The sequence below is a fragment of the Neofelis nebulosa genome, chromosome 4, assembly GCF_028018385.1.
Source record: "Neofelis nebulosa isolate mNeoNeb1 chromosome 4, mNeoNeb1.pri, whole genome shotgun sequence".
Lineage (NCBI taxonomy): Eukaryota > Metazoa > Chordata > Mammalia > Carnivora > Felidae > Neofelis > Neofelis nebulosa.
Genome location: NC_080785.1, coordinates 58,885,653 through 58,899,891, shown reverse-complemented (window position 1 = coordinate 58,899,891; position 14,239 = coordinate 58,885,653). Strand labels below are relative to the sequence as shown.

The 14,239-nt window shown below is 40.3% G+C and overlaps 1 protein-coding gene across 12 annotated transcripts in view; it reads left to right on the top strand.

Moving 5' to 3' along the window:
- Positions 1-1,245: 1,245 nt before the first annotated feature.
- Positions 1,246-14,239, top strand: part of HDAC9 (histone deacetylase 9) — a 938,649-nt gene continuing 925,655 nt past the window's right edge. For 4 of the 12 annotated variants that reach the window (XR_009260421.1, XM_058724881.1, XM_058724882.1 and 1 more), the window contains exon 1: positions 1,264-1,528. The gene's annotated coding sequence lies outside the window, so the exon portion shown is untranslated. Of the gene's footprint in view, positions 1,529-14,239 lie in introns of all 12 variants that reach the window. The other 8 variants (XM_058724894.1, XM_058724890.1, XM_058724889.1 and 5 more) reach the window with 5 other exon arrangements.

The following is a 14,239-nucleotide window of genomic DNA, read 5'->3' as shown; positions in this document are numbered from 1 at the left end:
GTTCTTTACATCCGTTTAATCTATGAGCCAGTAGCGTTTTAGCTGACTTAGAGGAAAACAGAAATGTACATGCAGAGACACTAGCTTTGATTTGTTTGAGAGTCACATTATATACACTACAATATTAGCCTCTTTGAAAGATTAAATGTTAGCATTAGATAAGTATGTGTAGGACAACAATTTTTGAAAACATCCTTCAGGTTTCTACTCCATATATAAAGGATTCTATAGGTGTAAGTGATACCAGAATAGACGAAGTTGTAGCAGGAAAAAAAAAACACAACCCAGCTCTGCAAAGTAAAAATATTAACCACTGAAGGGGATCACCTTGTCGCTTCTCGGACCTACTAACTCTGCCTCCCCTCCCTCATGGTTGGTCTGAGAACAGATGGTGCTCTCTGTTCAGCCTTAAAACGCCACAAACTAAATCATGTTTCCAATAGCAATCACCATTATTTCCTCCCATTTCCCATTCGTTTTTAACCTCCCTCCCCCCAAATGTAGCGTTTTCTCTTAAAATTTCCTTGAATGATTCTCTAAGCTGCAAGCGTCTGTGGGGACGCTCCAGGTACCGCCCCAAAACGCTCCCTTCTCTCAAAAAGAAGTGGCAGAGACGTGGACCCGCGGGGTCTGCGTGGCGCGCACCTGAGCGGCCGCGGCTCCCTGAGCTGGGGCGGGCACGGCGGCTGCCTGGCTCCTTCCCGCACCGTCCTGGGTCACGGCCCCGGGCAGCCTAGGGGCCCTGCGGGAGGAGCGCGGGTCGCCAGACCGTCACCTTGCGCCTCGCGTGGGCGTGTATCGCTTCGGAAACCCAAGTCTTCTCAGGCACCCGGTCCTTCCCAGGGGAGGAATCGCTGGTCCTCCACGCCGCCCTAGGCGGCTCTCTGGGTCCTGCTGCCTTCCGCGCGTCCTTCCCCGCGCCTCGGCCGCGCGCCCAGGTTTTCCCGCACTCCTTGTTCCCCCGCCGCGGCTCGCGGGTCCCGGGCCTGCGGGTCTCCAGCGCCTGGGCCCGCGGTCCCGCCGCCGGCCCTGCCTCCCTTCCCACCGGGCCCCGCCCAGCCTCGGCCGCGCAGGGGCTCGGGGCCTGGCCTCTCTGTCTCCCTCCCACCTCCGCCCCCCCCCTCCTCCCAAAGAGTTGCTATTTTTAGTAAATCCTCCGCGCGCCTCCACCCGCTCAGCTCGCAGCTCGCAGCTCGCTGCCGCGCGCACCGCCCTCCCGAGCTCCCCCCGCCCCCCGCGCGGCGGCCGCGGCGGCGGCGCGTCCCGCACATCGCGCAGCGCGCACCGAGCCGGCCCCGCCGCGCCCGCCACCCTCGCGGCGGTCTCCTCCTCAGGCGCCTGTCGCGGCCGGTAAGTGCCTGCTGGCGGAGCAGCGGCGGTCCCCGAGTCAACTTTCAATCCCCCCTTCGCTTCTGCCTCGCCATTCTCTTCTCCGCGAAAGATGGCTGTTTGGAGAAGGGGGAGAAGTTAGGGGGTCGCCGACGTGGGGCGAAGGAGGGCGCGACAGCCTCAGCAGGAGCGGGCGGAGGTGAGTGGCACCACAGCCCGGTCCCCGGCTGGTGTCGGGGGAAGCCCTGGGAATTGGGGGCCAAGCGTCCCCCGGATGTACCGCTGTATTGCCGGCTCGGATTCCCCAGGTTAACAGCATCCCAGTCCAGACCCCGGCACAGCTTGCCTTGCACCTCGAAACCCGGAGGCTGTGGTGGGTTGACGGGAACCTTTGTCGTAAGTTCAGCGCCAGGTGATCTTTTTTTCTGCTGGGCAAAAAGACATTGGCTACTCAAGCCCAGGCGAGGGGTCGGTGACATGACACCCCCCCCCCCTTTCCTCCCCCAACACACACACCCAGTTTATGCTGGAGTCGAGTTATGAATGAAAAGTTTTGTACAGCCAACGTGTTGCTTGAAAGGAGCAATACTTAGTGGGGGTACCTTTGATGTTTCGTGGGGGGGACTTCAGTTCCATGACTACAGATCAGAATTCTGGGCTTTAAGAAAAGTTCCGGAGCCTGGGGGATGGCTAGTAGAAGGAGATTGATGAATCGTAAACTCACTAAGGTAAACTGGTTAATTAAATGCCTGGAGGGTGTCACGGTTGGGATAGGAAGCAGACGAGGAGACGGGGGAGGGCGGGGGGGGGCGTTCCCTGAGTGCCTAGCGGGCAGCGTTTGGCTTTGAAGCCATCTCCCACTTATCCGCAGTGAGAGGTGTCAGAGGCCTGTGCGTTCCTGTTGTGATCGAGGGGGACTGAGCTGCTCTCCAGATCCGAGGCGCGGTAGTCTGGAGAGGTGGCCTGCAGCCGGGAGCTGAGGACGCGGTTCAGGTGGTATGGAATTGGAAATTCTCTAGTGAGTCTCCCACGCTCTAGTTTCAGGAAGATCTTTCCAGTTTGTTTTCCCTGCCAGGAGGTGTGTATTATCTCCTAAAAGGAACTTTTAGGTTAAGTAACCATAACATTTTGAAATCTATGAGAAATGGGCTATCTACATATGTGCCATTACACACATATTGTGCCTGTGTGTGTGTGTGTGTGTGTGTGTGTGTGCAAAATGTGGGAGTGAGGTAAGAAGGGCTTAAAAAGTTGAACTTCAACTGGAAAAGAAAGTGAAGAGTATTATTCTCCCCAAAGGATATAACAATGCTCATACAACTAAATAATCTTGGCTTGTTGAGATTTCTCATAGAGGGTAGGATTTAGGAATTAAAGGTATTTAAAGTACAGTCCATGTTTTCAAATCTTGCAAGCATCCTTGAAAGCTAGGATAAGGGAGTAACTACATAGAGAAGTCATATTAAAGAAAAAAAATAAATTATTTGCAAAGAAAACAATTCGACATTTGAAAAGGTCTGGATGTTATTTTCTGATGTGCTGCAAATCTTTTAAATCCTGTAATTAATAACAGCACAGAATAAGTTGCAGTTAGTAAATGAGGACAATTAAAATATCATGCTTGGAAAAGATATCTTTTGAACTACTCTTTGGTACTTTGAATGTTTATTATGGAAATTATTGTGACTGAAAACTTGTTTAATATATTTGCTTTTTGCCACAAATAATTAGTTCTCCTTTTCCTTTTAAACCACTATTCCAGCTTGCACCAATTTAATTACCCAAAGACCAGATCACTGATGTGCCTTCTGGAAAGCATTTGCATTTAAGCTACTTAATAAGAATATTGTATTTCCAGGAGGACAAATAATTTAGTTAGTTTTAAAACTTTTTTTGTAATTTATTTTCATCCATTTTGTTTGAGTGGGGCAAATCTCAAGAAGAGAGCGTTTTCTTGGAATATGTCATTTTCCATGTGGGGAAAGAGTGAATGTTTTCATAGATGTTTCAGTCACAAACAGGTGCAAGTAGAGTTGGAATCTTGAGTCTGACCTTTGATATTAAGCTACCAGCTAGAGAGAGAGAGATGCTTTCCCAGCTCTCTTCCTGAATTGAACATCTCCATTCAGAATGGACATAGGTGCACATAGGACATAGGATTGTGCAGAAGGAATTAAGTATTTTAAATTAAGTACCAGTTTATGGTTAGGAAGGAATGATTTTTTTTCTTTCTTTCTTTTTCTTTTTTCTTTTTTTTTTTTTCTTAAACCTCAGTCTTCCTGTTTCTCTCTGCAATTCAGCCTGTTGGGCCCGCCTTCATTGGGAAGTCAGACCAAACACTCTGGCTAGAAAGAGTTTGGCGTATTAAACTGACATCCTTTAAAAATAAAGATGGCCCTTCTGAAATTAAACAGGTAATTTTATACACTGTAACAGGCTTTTGTGATTGAGTGTTTTATGACCATCACGGTGCCCATTAATATGGTAGACAGTTGCTTTATGAAGTTACTGCCACGAATATAAATAATTACTTATTATATGTATTTGGGGTATATTTAGACAATATTTGGGTTTTTAGGAATTTTAAATGATAAAGCCAACTGACCATATAAGTTGTCTAATTAACTAGTTCCAGTGATACACATAGTTGGGATTTGTATTAATATCAACATCTAAGGATGTTTTAGGGTTGTGTAGCTGTCATTTCTTTTCATTAGAATTGCTTCTATCTTGAATTTGTTTAAATATTACAACATATTATACTGCAATTTACACCTGCTCAGTGGGGAAGGTGTAGGTTATTCTTAAATAGAGATATGGAGAAATAGCTAACAAGGAGACTCAGTTGAGAAACATATGGACATCATAAAATCCTTCTGTATGTAGCATCTGTACCTTCTCATTAGTGAAATATTGTAGTTATGGACATTTTTTATTACGTTCAAATGTGGCTTTTTATTTTTGCTTCAATGGGTTTTTTGTTTTAGAATGTAATTATATTAATGTTTAAATTGGCAGGGACTTTTATTGTTTGAAGTCCTTTCCTTTCAATAAAGATGTCATACTTAATTTTTACTGCATACATCCGCAGAAATGTACCATTGTTTCCTATCTTATTATTATAATGCTTACCTTTCTCAGATATTCTTCAAAACATTTGAGAGGCAGGTAGGAAGACATATTGTTCTCATTTTCAGAAGAAGGTAGCAGGTACACTGTTAGATCCAAAGTCACACAGTAGTGAATTACTGTGAAGCTGAGGGTGACATCTGTATTTCCTGTGTTCTGTTCACAATAGCATGCTGCTCCCATGGCCATGTTAAATGATATTTTCATAAATTTATACATTCCTGGATTTCAAAGTGCTTAGCTTTGTAGATATGCTGATCAGATTTTATATCTATCAGTATAGTCATAAGGGAATGAGCCTTACTGTTGTCTACTGATGGGGGAGAACCGCAACCCCAGTAGTTAGTGCTAAAACAAACACACACCTCTGAGGGTTATTCATTCCTGCAGTCAGTCCATGTGCCACGCTTTTCTCTGTCCCCATTGGCCTGGCCTTATCAATTATATACCATCCTTTCATGTGCCACACTTTTCTCTGTCCCCACTGGCCTGGCCTTATCAATTATATACCATCCTTTTAATGGTCAAAGCTGCTTTGAATTTTATCAGTATGGTCATCAGGCTTGAAGATCATCAGGCTCACTGATGAGAGAATCAGAATGTGATTTTTGAGAAGATAGAATATTGACAGAGGACAGTAATGGACCGTTCACTCCAGAGCCAGCCAGCATCGATTAGAGATCATGTTTTTCTGGGTGTTAGGACACCTGTCTTCTCTTATTAGCTCTGCTTCTTTGGCTGAACTTACGAAATCAAAGTGAACAGAGAGTTTATGCAATTATCTGGTTGTTTCTGTTCATGTAGACAGTTTCTCTTCGTATCTAGATAAATCAGATTTAAAAACAAAAACAAAAAACAAAAAAAGGATAGCAACTTGTTCTGTGGAGAAGGTACTCATGACATTTTTTTTTTTTTTTTCATTTTTCCAAATTCCCTCTTCTTCAAATCTCACTAGACTTTTTCAGGGTAATTGCCCACATGATTTGTAACAGCCAAGACTTATGATATTGTATTGTTAGATTAAAAAGTGGAATACATTATCCAGGATACAGAAGAAAGCATTGTAATTTCATAGACAATAGCAATATGTAATGTTTGGCTTTGTGTATTTGACAAAAATACTTTCAGGCATTTTATTTATTTAAAAAAATTGTTTTAATTGTTTATTTTTGAGAGAGAGAGAGGGAAAGAGAGAGAGAGAGAAAGAGAGAGAAAACGAGCAGGGGAGGGGCAGAGAGAGGGAGACACAGAATCTGAAGGAGGCTCCAGGCTCCGAGCTGTCAGCACAGAGCTTGGCGTGGGGCACGGACTCACGAGATGTGAAATCATGACCTAAGCTGAAGTCATATGCTCAGCCAACTGAGCCACCCAGGCACCCCAGCATTTTCTAATGAGGAGAGGGTATCAGGAACTCTCTACTTCATTAGGTTTATTTATTTACTGTCTTTCCCTAAATGTTTGGTTTATAGGAGTTCACCAAAATGTTTTAAGTGTGAAATTTGGAAAAAAAAAGATTATTCAAGTGTGGTTTGCCATTTACTATAGGTTATTCTGTTTAGAGCCTCAAAGAGAGGAAAGCAACCCATATTTAATATTCTTTGCTAACTAGGGAGAGTATAGCATGCTGCTGGTGAGATTGAGAAGAGTTGGGATTGCTGGAAATGGTACTTTCTTCCCATTTCTACAGAATATATGATAAGGAGATTAGTGTGGAGTAGTCTAGTTTGCATGGAACTGTGATGAGTGGAATTTGACTTGGCCAGTGAAGGAAGGATAAAATTTGGTTCACTCAAATATCACTCAAGATATTTGGCAGCAAGTCACTGAAACTAACTTTAGTTAATTTAAGAATTAAATAAATGTATTACAAGATATCGACTCTGTTTTCTGTTGCTTTGGACACATTGCCACAAATTTAGCGGCTTGAAACAGCAAATGTTTATTATCTCAGTTTCATTGCTGTACATGGCCCAATTGCATCCTGTGTGCAGGGATCTCACCAGGTGTTGGTTAAGCCTGCAGTCCTATGAGAGGTTCACCTAGGATCAGGTCTGCTTCCAGCTTTCCTAGATTGTTGGAAGAATTCATCTCCTGTGGTTGTAGGACTGAAGTCTCTATTTTCCTGCTGGTTGTCCAGGGCCACTCACAGCTCTTAGAGGCAGCCTGCTGTTCTTTGTCATGTGACCCTCTCATAGGTAGTCTTACAACATGGCAGCCTACTTTTCAAAGCCAGCAAGGAAGAGTTGTTGCTTCAGTGTGATAAGACAATCTTTTATAACATATGGGAGTGACATGACATCATTTTTGTCACAAAAAATCATCTAATCAAGGGAATGACATCACTCATCTTTGCCATATTTTGCTGAATAGAAACAAGTCATATGTTCTACCCAAACTTAAGGGGAGGGGATGATACAGTGGCATGACTCGCTAGAGGTCATTTAGGATGAATCACTGAATCTTTTTTTTATTTTGTATATTTCAAAGTTTATTTATTTTGAGAGGGAGAGCAGGAGAGGTGCAGAGAGAGAATGAGGGAGAGAGGATCCCCACACTGCCAGGGTGGAGCTGGAGGTGGGGCTCATGCCCACGAACTGCGAGATCGTGCCCTGAGCTGAAACCAGGAGTTGGACTTGTGACTAACTGAGCCACCCAGGCACCCTGCCCATTGAATCTTTGGAATAGTCAGCAGACCTTGCTTAGAAGCCACTCAGTCAAAAACAGTGCTCAAAATCTGTCTGCAGAACCGATTCTGTGAGACATTATTGCGGACACTGTTGGCACACCAGCTTCTATAATAGAAGATGGGGTCTGTGTCATAAGACAGAGCATTCTTCATATATACCAATGTGGTTTGGTTGCTCATGGCCCAAAAGGATGACAAGTGTCTACTGCTGGAAAGAAGGATAAAAAATGTGAGCAAATGATTACTTAATGAAATGTCAAAGGTTTTGACCAGGAGAGGCATGATGACCGACTGGAGATGGGGTTTAACTGGAGAGTAGCTGGAGTCCTGCAGCTCCTTAGAAAGAAAACTCTTAATAGGATTTGGGAGAATGGGGGTAATGAGGTTCCATTTAGGAATGGTGGTAACAAAGGAGTAGAAGACTTTAAAAAGATGAATCCCTAGGAGGCATGTTAGTCTAGGAATTGACTTCATTAGCCCTTAATATATTCCACATATGAAAGAGAAGGACTACTGCCACTCGCCCGTGCCTGGAGCCAGTATGTGATTTGGAGGTCTGCAGCTTGCCCTCCCCTTCTTTTTCAGGAGAGAACAGAGCCAGAGACCATTTCAGATCCATTGTACAATTGGGGCCCAGTGAATATCAGGTATTGTGTAGGGGCATGGAGGTCTATTGAGTACAGCTTGTGTTTCAGGCACTTTGCAGGAATGATTTTATCCAATCTGCATCTCATCTCTGGCCACTGAGTTCCAATTTTCCTAGTTCTGCCACCTCCGCTTCCCTCCCAAGGAAATGGAGACTTTGAAAGACTGAATACATTGCTAAGGGTCATTCAGATATGGGTGGGACCAGTTGAATCTAGTTCTGATTTCAAAGCCCATGGTCTTATACATCCTGTACTCATAAGCAGTAAGTGAGGCTTCCAAGGGAAAGCTTGTTTTTCCCACTGGAGTGAATGTCAGCACTATAATTGCTCTTGGGTTCCTTCGTTCATCTTGTGAGAACTGGATACTGGAGTATGAGGGTTAAACAGAGGAGTGAGAGAGTGTGCTGTATCATGCCTTCTTTTTTCCCAGCAGGAAGTACAGATTATAGGTCTGTCTTCCATCTAAAAGTAAGAATGTGGAGTGGAGGCTGTATATTTTTATTTCTACTTATCATTTTGGCAGAAATATAAAGCTCTGTGTCTCCTTTTTCTCCTATATGTAGATTTCTATTAAATTCAATTAGGAAACATTATGAATTTTCATTGCCTCTTTGACCATAGGGTTCTTTCTGTAGCTTTTTCAGTAGATGCAACTGTTTTGATCTACTTGAAAAGTCTATTGAGACATTCCTCCTTTGTTCTTCTATTACTCAGTCCCCCTTTCTGCTCTGTGGTGCCTCTGAATTCTATTCATAGATATTCTGCTTTTTTTTCCTTCTGTTTTATGTACTTAAATCTCTTCTTTAAATGGATCTAGTTCCATTGATCGGAATCATTTGCTCAGATCCCCTTGCTGTTCTACTGCAAAATACAAGCTCAGTATGGGACTCATCTGTATTCTGCTAATTTTACAGAGTTGTACCCTCCATCCCAGCATGGTATGAGGAAGACTTTAAGATTTTCCTGGGTATTCAAGTCAGAATGTAAACACTTTAAACTGAATACCCTAAAGCAGCTTTCTCATTGGATTGTATTCTATCAGGTGCATACCTATGGCTTATTAGGGTCGAGTACAAGAAACTAATCCCCAGCAAGTTATAGCTCAGGAAACTTTGAAATACACTTATTTTTTCATATAGGATTTAGATGTTCTAATCTAGCCTCGGCCAGATTTGACTCTAAAAGCTGAAAAACCTTAGCATGGCATGCAGATTCTCTCATAGTCTGGACCTAGCCTCTATTTATTACCTTTTCATTTTTAATTCTTGCCACTCCTTGCTGTATGGCTTTAAGGATATAAGCCCTAAACTTAGAACTAGAAAGTGGCTTAGGTTTTACGTAATGAACAACCAGCCTGACATGTAAAGAAAAGTCAAGATGTGAATGTGTATATGTGGAGGGGGTGAGAAGGTTGTAGGGAATAAACAATAACAACGTTTCAGTTCCAGCATGGGGTCATTCTTGAGGCCATTCTACTACTGTTTTTGTGGTTTTATGTTATGTGAGCAAGAAGTTATACATAAATTGAGTTTCTGTCTCTTTCAATTGAAGGAGTACTAAATAGCGCAAGTTTCTTTCAGCCAAGGATTCTCCACGCATTTTCTGAACCTGCCACCTCCAGAACTATCAGTAGCTTACCTCTTAGCCACAATCAGAGCTTTACTCTTCTGGGGTTTTATTTGAAAGTGTGCCCATTAGGAGGTGCACCTTCTCTGTGCTCCTTTCCACCTAATCCCAACTTCTTTCCTTCCCCTGTTGTGATGCTTACTGCAGCTGACAATGATCTCGTTCTTCTCTGAATTCTTAGAGTAATTTAGGGTTCTGGCAATGGTTTACACAGACTTAAAGTTTAATTTTAGTGTTAATTGATTTTAAAAACCCATAATAAGAAAGGCTACTGTATGAGTAAAGCCATTAAAGGAATTTGCATTTTATTGCCCAGAATAGCATTTTTATACTTCTGAGATATAGTGATATACTTAATGTATGATTTACATAGTTTTTGTGGTCTCTTTGCAATTCATCGGTGGCCCACTAGAGACCTATAGCCTCTCATACCTATTTGGAAAGAAAGGAAGAGGCGGTCTGGCTTCATGATGAACACCCTTCTAAATAAAACACGATGCGGAAGAACAGTCTGATTTTAGCTGAGGCTACTGGTCTCTACAGTATGAACCTAAGTTATTCTTATTAAACATTTTATGTAACTATGTAGGAAAAATAAAATAAAGTACAAACATCTTGCAGATTTCACAAATTATAAAACGAAAACCAACAAGCCAACATTAAATGTACACAACAGACCCGATGAAATTAAGAAGAGCTGGATTGACTTTTGTGACAAGTGATGTATTGCTGAAGTTACGTTGCCAGTGTTGCATTTAAGAATATAAAGATGTAGCCTCAGATCCTGTTCTTATTTAATCCATTTCTGTGTTTTATATTAATATACATGCAAAAAGTATCCTTTGAAAAAAATGAATTAAAAAAGGAAATCCACAATAGTAACTTCAAGGCTTTGTTTGCTGGTTCAGGGTAATCAGACTTCATATATGAACAAAACTCTCCAAGTGAATAATCTTCAAATCAGTTTTAATGAAGTATCACCTGAGCACTCTATAATCCCTTTTTGTTCTCTTAAAAATGTGATCAGCATTGTAAAATTTTTGAATTCTAAATCAAATGTGTGAGCCATATCCAAAGATTGTAGGAATGGTGAACAGATTGTGTAGAAACTCCCCAGAGATAGCATGCTGTGTCGCCTTCAAACACGATGATGATTTTAACCACTATAGTGCAGGTACTTTTGGATCCCTTGACCATGTGTTCTATAATGACTCAATTAATCCTCACCTTTTTTTCTCATCAGATTTTATTTACTTAACAAACTGTATGCTATTTGTCTTCACCTAGTACCTGCATGATTGAGAACACCAATAGCATGAAAATTCCATGGTGGTTATTTCATTTTAAGATACTTATTCAGAAATTAATTAGAATATATTCATATTTATTTTACACTTTTAGATCATTGTCCTAGTGTCCCAAAATGCAAAAGCAGAATTCCACATCAAACTCATGGATTTCAGTTTGAAGTACATAGATTGCAAATATTGTCACTTAAAATATTATACATCTTACTCTGTGTTGTATTATTAACTAGATTGTAAACTCTGTGAAGGCAGAGAGAATGTGCTTACTTTTTTTTTTTTTTTAAGTTTATTTATTTTGAGAGAGAAAGAGAGAGAGAACAGGAGAGGGGCAGAGATGGAGAGGGAGAGAATCCCAGCAGGCTCCACAATGCCAGCATAGAGCCCAATGAAAGTCATGAACCATGAAATCATGACCTGAACTGAAGTCAACAGTCAGACACTCAACCAACTGAGCCACCCAGCCGTCCCTGTTTTTTGTTATATTCCACAGCGCTAAGTGCATTTCTCAGTTGGTGCCTAAGAAGTATTTGCTTATAAACAGCTTGACCAACTGTTTATATGTTGTTATTTCCTAGGGCACTGTGAGCTCCCCCTTGAGGGCAGGGACTACTTTGTTTTAATCTGTAGACCCCAAATGCCTGGCACAGCAACTTTTACATGAGAAATGATCAGTAAATGTTCTGAAAGAAAGAGTGGGTGTGTTATTGACGTGTGTGTGTGTGTGTGTGTGTGTGTGTGTGTGTATGTGCATGTCTTCTTTTAGATCACATGTTTCATATACAAGGCAATTTTAACACTTTTATAGATCAGTGTTGTCTAATAGAATTTTCAGTGGTGATGGAAATATTCTGTATCTCTTGTTCTCCAGTTATCATAGTCACTAGGCATGTGTGACCTTTGAGCACATGAACTGTAGTTAAGTCAGGCTGAGAGCCTGAATTTACTTTTATTTAATTTTAATTATAAAATAATGCCATGTGGTTGGTAGGCAGCTCAGGCAGCCTCCATTCTCAAACTCATTTGCCCGCATCACCAACACTACATTTTTTGGTTGTAATTGGATGTTGTTATGGAGATTGTTGTTATTGGGTAAATGAGTTATATTAATTAACTAATTAATTAATGCCCTATTACTTTATACACAGGGCAGTATATTCCATCAAATTGGTTTCATTCTTTTCCCAAAGGACTGATGACATTGTGTGTCATCCCACCATCTGATTTAGGTGTTCATCATTTCCTTATTAGTTTAGAGGCCTGACACTGACCAGTTTACCAGATAAGCTTTACATATACTTTCTTTTCTAATGGCCCAGGTTTCCTTGTCTCTCCTAATAAACCATTTAAACTTGGATTCACTATTTGTTCATCATTATTATCATCGTCATTGTATAAGATGGTGTTTATAATACCCTGTCTTTGATGTATTAATGTCTGCTGATATTCTGATTTTAAAGGTGCTATATTCTTAAAAGTGTCTGAATTGCTTTTCTTCTATTAACGTTTTTGCTTTTCTTACCATTTTATCCTTTCTGGTAGAGAAGAAGAATGAAGTAACATCATACACACTTAAACATGTGATAACTCAATCCTTATGTAAGATGTAATCCCAACATAACACGTTTCAAAGCTGGTATCAGGGGCATGAAATCAATACAACAGGATTTTCCATTTAGAAAGGCAGGAATTGCTCTAAGTGGCCAAGGTTTTTTATGCAACTTGTGGCACTTCAAGAGAAGACTTTGATTAAAATCCATCATATAGTTATTGAACTTCAGTATTGGGTATGTCCACATATATTGTCTCATTTAATTCTTTAGAGAATGCTGAATCTAGTAATATATAATGGTGTAGAAATTAAATATTCAAATAAATTGAAATAAACTCTGTTGGCAAGTAGAAATACTTTAAAATTTTCCATTCATTCTCTCCTGCTGGATATTTAATAGTTGCTTTATATGGCAGAATTTGAACACACATACTTAGGTGTGGAGACTTGCCTTTGTTCATTCTTTTAGTCTAGCTTAACAGTTCCCAAATTTGAATATGCATCAGAATTGCTTTTCAGGGTTATTCACTCAAGTGCCTGTGAACTATACTTTATGGCTGAGTTAACCCCTTTTCCAAGGTGGTTTTGTCAATTCTAAATTTTCATCTTGGAACCTACTTTTTCCTCTTTACCCAAGAGATACATCTTGTTTTATTTCTTTATTTTCACTTTCATTCCAGTGCAGGGCTACTCATTGAGAGAACCTGTGGATATGCTTTTGAATAGATTTCACAGGATAGGAGAAAACTCAGTAGCAATATATAGAATTTTGCACTCAGGAATTGCCAATTATGCTTTAGTCTCTTGATTGCTTTCATCCGCCTCTTAATGGTAAGATGCTAGCACTGCTTTTTATCTTCTGTCCCAACCTTGCTGATAAACCTTCCCCTGAAAATACTTAATGATGTGCATCATGCATTAGGTTCACACCATCTTATACAATTATGATGATAATAACAATGATCAAATAGTGAATCCAAGTTTTGTGAATTGTACTATAAATAAATAAATAAATTTAACATTTATTATTTATTTTGAGATCATGACCTGGGCTAAAATTAAGAGTTGGACACCTAACTGAACCACCCAGGTGCCCCTAAATATATTTTTAATCTACTTACCTGTTTGACTCAATTTTTAAAGTTATCTGCATTAAAGTAAACATTTGATGAGTTTCACACTGTAGTAAAACAATAGTTATTTGCTTTTACTTATAAATATCAGCAAAGCCATTGCCAAACTGTGTGAGCTAACTTGTTTACTAAGAACATCCTTTTGGAGTTCCTTACTACTCTTTCTTTATTAAAACAAAGGTAATAAATTCAACTTGTGTATTCAAAAATATAATGCTAAGACTGCTCAGGCCAAATGAGGAAAATGTAAGCCAAATGGAGTGGGTTTTTAGAATAAGGGCTACAGTTTTAATTTCTCTAGAATAGCAGATCTGAAATATTCTTGGGGGAATTTATAGTTTTCAAGTAACTGTTGAAAACACATTAGATTTTTATTTCATATCCTGTTCTATTTTTCTTTTAAAGATATTTACATAATAAAACCAAGTCTTTTGTATTTCCTCATGTCGTTGCCATTTTAAGTGCTCTTCATTCCTTTCATCCCTTCATTTCTTTTCATGCTTTTCATACAGTTTCCATCTTGTATCATCTTTCTGCCTGGAGGGCTTCCTTTAACATTTCATGTGGCATAGGGCTGCTAGTGAGGAATTCTCTTAGCTTTTGTATATAGGAAAGCATCTTTTTTTTTTGGCCTTCATTTTATAAGATTTTTTTTTGATATAGAATTCTAGATTGATAGTATTTTTTTTTCTTTTTCTCAACTTTAAAGATGTTGCTCCACTGTTTTCCTTCTTGCATTGTTTCTTAGGAGAAATCTGCTGTCATCCTTAATTTTGTTTCTTTTTCTATGTAACACATCCTTAAACATATTCCCTTTTCACTGGTTTTGAAAA